This window comes from Lagenorhynchus albirostris, chromosome 13 (genome assembly GCF_949774975.1).
Source record: "Lagenorhynchus albirostris chromosome 13, mLagAlb1.1, whole genome shotgun sequence".
Taxonomy (NCBI): domain Eukaryota; kingdom Metazoa; phylum Chordata; class Mammalia; order Artiodactyla; family Delphinidae; genus Lagenorhynchus; species Lagenorhynchus albirostris.
Window position 1 is genome coordinate 16,470,263 of NC_083107.1, and position 12,869 is coordinate 16,483,131.

Genomic DNA, 12,869 nt, shown 5'->3' on the forward strand with positions numbered 1-12,869 from the left:
TAAATTAGATAAATGAATAAAACATAAGAGGCTGTCAAAATGAACAGGCAAATTTGATACAGAGTGACACCTATACAAATGAAATTTTTAATTGTGAAAAATCAAACCTTAGTGGAATTATGAAAAATAGATTATATACAGCTTAAGAGATAAATTGTGAATGATTGATATACAACACAGGAAAATAAAATATGGATAAAAAGTAAAGAGATATAGATGATAGGATGGAAAAATAAGTCTGTGTATATGTATGTAAGCCTGTGTGTCAGTCTATATGTAAATCCAGAAGGAAAAAATAAAAAGAATGGATAACAACCACATTTTGATGAAATAATAACTGGAAACTTCCTGGAACACTTGAAAAGTGTGAGTCCTTATATCCAGTGAGAATGTAACTGAGTAGAACCCAATGTGGCCTTCCCAGGACAGGCCCCTTCCCCATGTCCTCTGCTGTAGCTCCTCTCTGAAGTACCTAGATAATAGTACCTGATGCATATTTCCTGAGTTTTTTCAGATGCTAAAACCACAACAAAATGGAAGAAATGAACTACTTGATGATCATGAGCATGCAAGTCCCAGGCCTTCTTGCTCCTAAGGATTGATCACCAACAAGAAGTCAGAGAATTGTGCATGAGCTGATCATATACCCTGGGTTGCCCCTCCCTCACCTTGCCTTTAAAAATGCTTTGCTGAAACCCTTTGGAGAGTTTAGGTTTTTAAGCATGAGCCACCCACCCATTCTCCTTCCTTGGCCCTTGCAACAAACCTTTCTTTGCTCCAAACTCTGACATTTCAGTTTTCTTGGCTTCACTGTGCATCAGGCACATGAACTTACATTCAGTCATAAGAACGATATATCCTAATCGGGTTAAATAAAACAAATCCAAATCTAGATATATGTTTATAAATCTATTGAACACAGAAACCAAAAATAATATCATTAACAGTCAGAGATAGAAACTAGATGACCTACTCTTATTTTCTATTGTAGAGGAAAATCAAATTAGACTGAAGAAGACTTCTTAACAGCATCAACTGAAACCAGAAGAGAGGGAAATAAAATTAAGGAAAAAAACTAAGGAAGGGGAGTAAAAAGAGAAGTTCCACAAGTGCCTGATTTTCCGTAATTATGCTTTAGAATTGCAGCCGTCAAACAATGGATTCTGTGGAACTGAGGAGGACCAGGCATATTTTGCTGCGAACTTACATACACTAAGGAAATTGGGAAATGATGCTACATTTGTGCTCTTATGTTCTGAAGTTATGAAACTGTTTAGAATGAGGGCTTTATCATGAGCCTGCAAGGTAATGAACTAGACAGGAAAATTTCTTTAGAATGCATAAATAATCATATACTGATTCTATCATTAATTAAAATTTTGATCTTTTGCTCATCAGGGGCTTTTTGTTTTAATTTCCATTAAAAAAATTGTGTTAAAATATTTATCTTGATTACTGTGTGCTTTGGCACCCCTTAAATTTTACACTCAAGAGACATGTCTCTGTCACCTCACCCTAGTTCTGGCCCTGTATATCATATGGTGATTGTTGACTGAAAAAAATGCCCAACCTAAAAGTTGAGAATTACGTATTATTTGGCACACTAAACTGAAGATTTAAGCCCAGGACACAGCCTTTCAGTTACCTCGGACAGACTACTCTGAAGAGGTAAGGTAGGAGCAAGAATATATAGGAGTTTTTGAAACAAAGACCAGGTAGTCAGAACATCAAAAGATTACTGTTAAGTAAAGAAAACCAAATATCTCAAGTTAAGGAATTTAGTGCTTTTCTACGCACAGAAAGATGCAAAATCAGGGCTCATTGAAATCATTCCTTTGATATGTACCTCAGATATCTGGGGCCAGTATCCTGTGTTTTCCTATTCTGAATCTCCTCAGGGTGCAACTTTGTGGGGTAGGGTGTCTGCAGTGGCTGATGGCTTGATGGTGGGCATCCTGTTTCTATCTTGAGTTCCCTCAGAGCTTACCATCGGGATGGCTGTAATGTGATGGCTTAAGGGATGCAACATCCTTTATTTACTGATATGGTAGGCAACATTTTTTTACTCACATGATCTATAAAATAGAACTAGATTACTTAGCACATAATATTGCTAATGACTTTAAATTAGATAAAGCCTGTGTAATTGGTGATATGATCTCTTTGATTAGTTTGGGGGAGAAATACAATCAACTCCTATCTCTCTCTCTCTCTTCTCCCCCATCTCTCCTTAAGTCAGAGTAATTCATCAAAGTCCCCTCACATGTTTCTATCGCAGAGAATTCTTGAGATGACCTTCAATCTTTCAATCACCCCCCCGATCCCCCCTAACTGTTCCAGTATTCCAGGTTCTACCAAAGCTGTCAGTTTAGGTTATGTGTCCCAAGTGGGGCAGGAAAATAAATAAGGTTTATCAGAGTTCAGCTGTTTCAATTTACCTTTGTTTTGTTGCAGACAAATATATTTGATTTGTTGTTGAAAACTTTCTGTTCAGTGTATTATTCTCTTAACATAAGCCCATTTCAAGTGATTATGTCACGATAAATTATAACCACCAGCACACAATGTCAAACTTCCCTGATTTCTGAACCTTCAGAACCACAATTTTCTCAGGATGAATTTACTTTGCATTGAGAATTTCACCCGAAATCAACTTCAACTGTGACTATCTCAACCCATCACATAGTTTCTAAAAATGCTATTTATTCCAAAAGTCATTCTACTCATATACAAATGTATTAATTATCTTTCAGATATCAGCATATAGGGAAGCGTAGGAGAGTCAAAAGATGCTCTTTCCCTTAAGGATTGTGTCCCACCTCATCTTATGTTAAATGCTTTAGGGTCAATTTAGTGTTAGCAAACTGGAAAATATCATATTGTAATTTTAATTTTAGGCTTCCATTACTTCCAGCCTATTGCATATTTAACACACACATTAAAAAAAAAAAGAAAAGAAAAGAAAACACAGGCACCCATACTTAAACTGAACACCAATTTGTGTATATAATTTGAATGCACTGAACATCCACATTTTCCTTTACATAACATTTTCTTACCTTCTTTGTAGGTTACTGACATGATTTTTCCCTTATAAAGACCATATATAATGCTCATGAAAGAGATTTAAGTTAATCATTGTTTTAAAGTTAACTTTTTTGTTTAATTTTCCTCTTGAGGAAAGATAAATACAGTTACTTCCATGGCTGGGTTTTTCTTCTCACTGATACTCATTGTTCTTCCTTTAAGAAGCACAAAAACAATTTTCTTCAGGAACAACATACCGACCATAGTGTATTGATTGCTTTTTGGTTTGAGGAATTTGAATGTACAACTACAGTTCTTCCTACTGGGAAACACTAAACCATGCTAATATTACATTTTGGTGGGAGAAAAATGAAGGAACTAGGATAGAATGGGAAGGAAGATAAATGAGACGAATTTCATAGAAGTAAGGCCTTTTTTTCTCTTTCAATACCTGTAGCTTTCTCTCATGTTAATTGTCTTTCTTTTAAACACACACACACACACACACACACACACACACACACACACACACATACAATTGCACCTTAATCTTCTTTGGCAAAAGCAAGGAAGTCCATGAATAGACCATGAATTTAAAAATTATTCACTCATCAGTTGATTCAAAACAAACAGCTTCCAGGTGATTTGGTAAAAGTGACTGGTTGACAAGTGAAAAATTAATGAAGATCTAGATTGTTAAATCTGTACATAGTAGTATAAGGAGCTAAGGGGATTAGAAATGACACTAAAAATGAGAGAAGAGAAATAGACAATCTTCTCTCAATTACCCATCTTGAGTTAATAGTCTAATTATAATCTTCATTCAGCATTATTTATGCCACTACCATGCTCCACTGATTTCATTGTTTTTAATTTAAAATTTGTAAAAAGAATAAAAGAATCCATTGCTTACTCCTGGCCCTATAAGAGTATGCTTTAAATTGAGAGCGAACAGTTTGGGGAAAGATGCTTAAAATGCTTAGAAGGAAGTGAATAGATGAATGTTCCCAATCAGAAAGAATTTTGTTGTTTATATCTGCCAAGTTCTCATATGCTACATTGGAAAAGTGAGCCCCATGGATATTAAATGTTTAGCCCAAGTCCATACAGCATGGTTTGTATGGATTGTGTGTTGACATAAACAGTTTTTACAATGGTGATACCAAAATCCTGTTGTCCCTACTTACATTCCTGTGTTATTTATTTTATCAAATGTCCTTTCCAATAATGTATTCATGTGTGGATCTAGATTTAAATAGTGGATTATTCATTGAATAAATACAAATTTGAAGGAAAAAATATTCTTCCTTGAGAAATTTAAAAATTGCTAAGAGAAAAAGCTAAAAAGTTAGGTTCATAGTTTACTTCAGTTTCTACTAAAATTCCCTGCTCTTGTTACAGAATGAACATCAAATTGGATTTAGGACAGATCATTATTTTTCTGATGTACTATCTTGGCTCTCCACATAAGTGTAGATTCTTCTTAAGCACTGTTCTTTCCAGCCACTCAGCTGGAATCTGAAAACTCTCATCTATCACAGGGAGCCTTCACACTATATCAGCTAACCCCCAAAGGCCAGAAAGGTGTGATTAGCCTTAACTCCATCAGTGAGGAGGGTAGGAGTAGAAAGGCGTCTTGACTTCCAAAATCTACCATCTTCTTTTCATAAAGCTTTCTTGTCTTGTATCAGTAATTTTGCTTATGGGAATCAGATAACAAATAAATTACCTGAGAAGAAAATTGAAGTTCTCTCAGTCCTTATCAACGTATGTATTAAAATAAACTGGACTCTATTCAAACTACCAATCAGTACAAGGATGCTTTAAAAAAGATGATTTGAAATATGATAGGATACATTTTCAATAACATTTAATATTTTACAATGTTAAGGGGAAATGTGAATATTTTCAATCTTCTTCCCCCTAATATCTGTCTTAATATAAAATAGATAACCTATCAGTAACCTGTTTGTGATTCCATTGAATATACAAATCCATTTAGAGAAATCTTTTCAATATTGAGTTTTAATTCCATAAATATGATTTATCATATTGCCAATAAGTTCACTTATGGAAAATAAGCAAAGAAGGAAAGGAATTAAGTGGGCTAGGAATCATTCTAAGAAAAATGTACAACATATCTAAGCTAAAATATTGAGATAAATTAAGAAGACCAAAATTAATAAAATAAATTTTAGAGAAACAAATATACTCTGCCTGAAGTCAAGACTTGTTATATAATTAATAAAGTAAGACATATGTATAAGATAAATAAATAGAACAATGGAATATAATGGAATCTAAAAATATTGAGAGTTGATTTATAAAAAAGCTGGCACTACAGAGTAATGGTATAAGAATAGTCTTTTGTATAACCTTCTTTCTAGCCAAAAAAAAAAATCGAAATATTGATAAAAAAATAACAGGAAAGGGGAAGTTTGGTAAGAAAGAAAACTTTTAGACAATAACTGCTCTATTCCAGGCAAACTCCACAGAAGAAATTGTGACCCCACCCCAAAGGCTGAGTGGAGAGTGCAGACTTCCATCTTTGCCAGGCTGTAATGAAGCAACACAATTTCCTCACCAGGGTAGTGTCAGAGATGCCAAGTAGGGAGCTGAGGCATTCATTCACACTGGCAGTAAGTGACACTTAGGATTCCTAAGTGTCAGTGGAAGGGTTCCTTCTTATAGTGTCAGTGGAGATCAGTTAGGGAACTTGGGCTTCTACCTTCACTTGAGGGAAATGAGGCAGCTCTCTACTACATTCTAGGGGGTTTCAGAGGAGGTCTAGTGGAGAGTAAGAATTTTACCATGGCTCAGTTCTAATGAGCCAGCTGTGTTGATAATATAGTTCTGTATCTTGATTGCAGTAGTGGTTGTGCAAATTTGCACATGTGATAAAATAACATGGTATTATACACACACATTGAACCTATGACAGATTCTTATTTTTAAATATTGTACTATAATTATGTAAGGTATAACCATTGGAGAAAATTAAGTGAAAGTACAAAGGACTTATGTGTACTATCTTTTCACCTTCCTATGAAGATATAGTTATTTTAATATCAAAAGTTTGGAAAAATGGATAGTAGGGCTTGTTGTTAAGAAAAAAAAATTAAAGAGAAATATTCATAATATATACATATTTCCCAAAATCAGTAAGAAAAAAATTAAGCACAAAGTTGAAAAGGAACTGAACAGGTAATTCATATATGAAGATACTTAAATATTTGAGAAATATATAAAAATCTGCTGAAAGTCATTGTAATTGGAAAATTGAGAATTGAAAGACAATAGCGCAGGCATTGGTGAGGATATAAAGAAATGAGTTTTCCTACACTGTTGTTAGTAAATTATAGTACTGTAGTACTCTATATATAGTAACCTGTAAATATTTAGTAAACTATTGTCCCTATAGTATTGAAGTAAACATTCATAGCTGTATAATGTATATACCAAATTTGACCATATTGATAATCTATGACCCAGCTTTGCTACTCCAAATGATAATAGCCAGTTCATTCACATGTCCCCTGTTGTACATATAACCTTGTTCATAAAAGACATCTGTAGTAACCCCCCAAGTACCCAACAAGTGTATCAACATTTTAATGTATAAATCAACATTTTAATGTATAAATAAATTGTAGTGCATTTGTACAAAGGCAATGACATTTCATATATATTTATAACAAGAGGTAGGTAAAATAGCTAAGTTAATATCATCTCTATTCAGAAGAATGAATAGTTCAGAATTTCTTCAACACATACATTCTTGACAAAAGCTGTTAGCAAAAGTGTTTCATACTGTTTATTTTTCACATTTAAAAAAAATAAATGTTTCCCATTGCCCTTCACATAGTGATGGCACATATTACGTAACCAATAAATGCATCCTTTGCTCAATTGAACAGTTTATTTAGACATTAATTTGCTGCCTCATTCAATAGATATTCTTTGAGCAATTCTTATGAGTCTGCAAATGAGAATGACCCTAAAGTTAAAAAATAAAATTATCTTTAGGGAAATCATGTCTAGTTAAATATTAAGAAAATGAAACAAAGAGAATGTCAAGAAATCACAGAGTTAAGATTTTTAAACCATACCCAGAACTTTTCCTAGAGGATGCAAAGATTGATCTGAAATTTGAAGGGCATGTGAAAAAGCTAGATTAACAAATATGAGTGGAAGATGTTATAAGCAGGGAAAAAATTATGATCCAAACAGGTTTAAATCATAATTAATTTTAGAATATTCATGTCATTTAAAGAATAAATGCACATGATAAACTATGTTGCTCAAAAAATAAATGTAAATGGGATAGGTTGGGAGGTCAGATAAGTAGATTAGGTAAGTGAGGTAGGCAACAATCAGATAAGGAAGGAAAATGTGAAAACTGTGTAGATTTCAAGGATTTCAAGCAGGTGCTTAATTTTCTCAGACAAATCTTTTTAGAAAGATCATTACTAAGTTAATTTCGATATCAATTAACAGTGACAAGGCTGAGGTTGGAGAAAAGAGGCAGGAGGATATTATGATAATAGAATAGTGAATTGATAATAGTATTAATTTACATGATGATTTGTTCATATATCAGGAGATATTCTGTTGATACTGGGAAAGACATTTCATTTTGTATCTATTCCATTCTGTCCATAAATGTCACCTCCATGGCTTAGTCACATAGTTTTCATCAAAATCTCTTCAATAGACTTATCTTCTTCTATACTTTAACTAAATTAATTTTCTTGAAATTCTTAAAGCACATATAGGTTTTTGATTTTTTTTCTACATCAAGTCTGTGAATTTCTGACTTGTTGGAAAGATTTTCCATACATCTTACTATTATGCATTTATAATTATTTCAGCTTGTACTATTGTATCTTGATGGGAAGCAATATGAGTATCTTCTAATTTCTTCAGTCAGGACTTGCTGAGCAAAAACTAATAGCAATCTGAGATAAAAGACAAACGTTGGAAGTCAAAGGATGACTAAAATATGGGCAACTGTAAGATGGTGAAAGATTTCTGGGAGATTTTCATCTTCCCAGAGATAAGCTTTTATTTCAAAGGGAGGTAAGCTAAAGCCATGCATTTGTCCTTCAAAGGATTGTTAGATATTAGGTAGCACAAGTTTCTGTCACTCTTTCCAGAGGAGAGGGGGCAGGTGTCCAGATTCTATATATGTTTCCAGAGTCATTTTTTCTGTGTTGCAAGAAACTGCTGTTTCACAGGAAGAGTGACATATGCCCTCATCTCATTGTCATAAAGTAGAAAAATATGAGGCATGAGGAAAGGATGCATGTAATTGCTATAAGGAATAATAATTTTACCTCTCATCCAGAAACATCATGTTTTCTTTTATAACAACAATAAAAAATACTTACAGATGTTAAAAATGTTACAGATGTTACTTATTATTTAAAGTAGACCAAAGAATGAGTAATATTATTTTTATTTCACCTACTGTTTGTTTTCTTTAACATACTTATTAAAATTGTAAGTATGGGATTTATTTTCTACAGTAGATTTAAAAACAATTTTTGTTTTGGGACAATTATTTAAAAACAATTGTCTCCACAAGTAGTTTTTCAATCCATGATGCCTGCACATCAGTGAATAGCTCTGGCTGATATCACTTCCAATTCTAATATTTTACAAGTAACTTGGAGGTATTCAGTGAATCTTTTGCATCTGTCCATCATATCTATTAATGCAATCTCAGGTTAAGAACAATTTATGATAATTGGATGTGGGTATAGTCACAAAGCAATTTCCATATTTTTTGCTAGGTGCCAAAAATGGCTTTTTTTGGCAAGTACACCTCAAACAATACATTTGGTAAAGTTAACTGTCACTTATAAAATAAAGAAAAGGAAAAAAACTTTTTTTCTCTTTAATATGACAAACAAAATAGAAGAAAATGGCCATACACAAAAAAATTGGTAACAGAGAAGCAATATTGTGACACAAAGAATTACTCTATTTAGAATAAATAATAAGAAAAATGTCTCACATGTAAACATAATAAACAAGAAGAATTGAAATCCAAATCAGGTCAAATGACTGTGTGATGATGTAATTATTACTTACATATTAGTGTTGTACTTAAGAAATAGTCAATGAATTTCAGTTTTGATGTCAACTGCTGATTACCCTTACAACTCAAAAATGGTCACTGAATCCAGCTCACTAACATTCGATGGCTGACTTTTAGTATAGGGCTCTATGGGAAATACATTTCTGTCAGAAATCGTGAATGCAAATCTAGATCACTATTATTATTACACTTCTGGGAAATGTTTATTTTGAGATCTTAAAGTTGATATGGACACCATTTTGTTAAAGTGCTTTCAAGTTATTGAGAAAATTCTATTAATACCATTACTCCAATATCAAGAAACGTGTTCATTGCCATATTTTCAAAAGCATGTAGAAGTTTTAAAGTAATTATAAATTCCTGTTACATTGTACTGATTTCAAAATTAAATCATGTCATTATAACTTCCTCCTTTCTTCATTATGATTATAAACATATCAAGAATATGTTGTTATCTAGAATCAAATAATTTGGAAAATATCAGAAAATTAAACTACCTCTTCACCTGAATTAACTTGTGCTTATTGACAATTATTAACTTTAGAAATATTATATTTTTCTGAATATATCCTTCACTTCCATATCTTCCTGCTATTCCTATTTGGGATGTTCCATATAAAGGCAAACTGATATTTAACAGGTCATTATTTTTATTAATAGCAGACAATGCAGCATCAGGCCAACCCTCTTGCAGGTAGCAATTATAAACTTTGAACAAATATTTGTTTAAAAATACTATTTGAAGACATTGGTGAGTGACCAATACTGTACTGAAATTGGAGTTGGTTTACTCCTTTTAAGGACAAAAATTCCGTGTGTGAAATTCATGTTTATTTGGCTTGTCCCCAAAACTATTCCTCAGTTCTGTATCACCCAATGGCTAGCTAGAACTCAAATAGAAGTTTACAATCTTAATGTCTTGAGATGTGAAAGAGTGTTTTGAGAGCTACCACAGTATCTGAAATTTAAGTAGGGTTAGATTTCAGGCAGAAAGAAACCACAGTGGGAGGACTCTCAAAATCTTAGTTTAAACCCTACAATTTCATTGACAATTACTGAATTTTCCATGTACTGGCTTAACTAGCACCTTGGAATACACAAAGAAACCCAAGAAGAGTCATGTGTTTTGAGTAAAGCTATGTTTCTGAACTGCATATTTTACATTATGATTAAGGATGCAACAAAAAGAGATAAGTCTAACAAAGAATGAAACTAAGCCTCTATGGTCTCAAAGTGGCTAGCTGGTAAGTAACCTAGTTGGTAGAACAAAAGTCAAAATATAGAGATAAGAGACTATAACCCCATAAGTATTATGCATATGATTCAGTATTAAAATGGGGGAAATGTGATCAATAGTTGAGAAAAAGAGTGACCAATGAAAATAAACCCTGAGATAACATTGGAGTTACCACATTAGGAGTTTGCAGCAGCTCTTAAAAATATGTTTACAGACTAACAAAGATAGAAATGCTCAGAAGAAAAAAATGGAAAAAAAAGCTAGTAGAACAAACATAAAATATAAAAAAATATATTAGGTAGGATGAACAGCAGTTTTGATATGAAATAAGTAAAGTTCAGTACACAAATATTCTGGAAATAGAAATGGAAATAAAAATTAGCCCAGCTTAAGTAGAAAGATAAAACAAATTTTAAAAATGAACAGTTCAGAATTCAGTGTATCAAGATGATAGAATAGAAAGATCCAGGCCCTCACTCTCTAATGGAAATACCAATTAAAGTACAACATATGGACCAACATAGCTTTGTGGGGACTCTAGGAAAAAGTTAATGATTGGCTACAACCAAACAAACCCCCAACCAAGAAAAAAGCCACACTCAAAATTGTAGGAAATTTTATGGCATCTTTGCTTGCCTTTGTCTTACATTCTCCCCAACACAGTGCATTGTGTTCAGAAGAAAACCATTTATCGCCTGGCTCTTCAGTTTGCAATGCTCTGGACTGAGTGTATTGTCTTCTCAAGTTGCTGATATCTATCTTGCCTGACTGGGATTACTGATGGGAATAGAAATATAATTTGTATATGAGGTTGGAGTCTACTGAAAAGAGTGGTGGGCATCATAATATGTGTGTGTGTGAGCTGCAAGGGGGTCTCCATACCCATAGGTGCCTTGTGGCCTGAGATTATGCAGAGAGGAATATGATAGACCATTTAAGGTCCTGAGAAAAAGCAGAAGCAAGACATTTTGTTAAATTAAAACATTAAAAAGCACAGTGTATATGGGAGAATTGGGAAGAAAGTCCATATACAGGTCCAGGGAAAATGCCTCCCCAGAAAAATCCTAAAAGACTTTGATCTTTTATACTGGGCTGATTACTGGACTATTTCACCTGCATGGAGACAGTACACAAAACTGGGAAATGTAGCTATTTTTTTTAATGTCTAATTTTCAATAAAAAATTACAAAGCATACAAAAATAAAACAGGGAAATTAGACTTATTCAAAGGAATAAAATACATCTCCAGAAACCAAACCTAAAAAAAAATTAGGTTCAGATTTGTTTGACAAAACTTTAAAATTGATGTCTTAAATATAATCAATGACTTAAAGAATAACATAGACAGATTCAAAAAAGGAAATCAGGGAAAATATATAAGAACAAAATGAGAATATCAACAAAGGAGCAGAAATTACGTATAAAAAAAAAGAACTAAAAAGAATTATAGAGCTGAAAAATACAATAACTGAATTGAAAAAAAAAAATTACTAGGAAGTTTCAACAGCAGACTTAGACCAGCAGAAAAAAGAACCAATGAACTTGAAAACAGGTCATTTAAAATTATAGAGTCTGAGAAGTAGAAATGAATGAAGAAAAGTGAATAGAGCCTAAAGGACTTATGGAACACCACAAAAATGATCAATTATGCATATCATAGGGGTCCAGGATGAGAAAACAGCAGAGAGCTTATTTGAAGAAATAATGGCCCACAATTCCCCAGATTTGGGAAAAAGATGTGTATATACAAATACAAGAAGCTCAAAAAACTCAAAGTAGGGTAAACCCAAAGAGACTCATGCTAAGACACATTATAATCAAAATGGCAAATGTCAAAACCAAATAAGGAATCTGGGAACCAGCAATAGAAAAGCAACTTGTCAAATGCAAGGAATTCTCACAAAGGTAATCAGCTGATTTCTCAGCAGAAGCACTACAGACCAGAAAGTACTGGGATGACATATTTAAAGGGCTGAAAGGAAAAAAAAGTCAACCATGAATACTATTATAATGCAAAAGTGTCCTTAAAAAATGAGGGAAAAATTAAGATATTCCAAGTAAATAAAACCTGAGGTAATTTTACCACTAGACCTACCGTATAAGAAAGGCTGAACAGTGTTCTCCAAGTTAAATATAAAGGTGCTAGAAAGTAATATGAAGCCATATGAAAATATAAATTTAACCAAAAAAGTAAATATGTAAAGAAGTATAAAGTCCTATTTTGAAATTTTGGTTTGAACCTCTACTTTTTAATCATTTTATAGAATATAAAAGACAAAAATATAAAAATAATTAGAAATCTATGTTAATGTGTACACAATTTTTAAAATTCACTTTGCATTTAACAAATATTTTGGGTTCAGATTCATATATAATTCAAGTGTTTGAATGATAGCTTCTTAATGTTTTTGCTATCTGTTTGGAGTGATATAAGCTCAAAATTGTTGGGATCATCTACATAGAGAACCTCACTCTAATTTTGTCTTCTCAGTTCCTTAATAC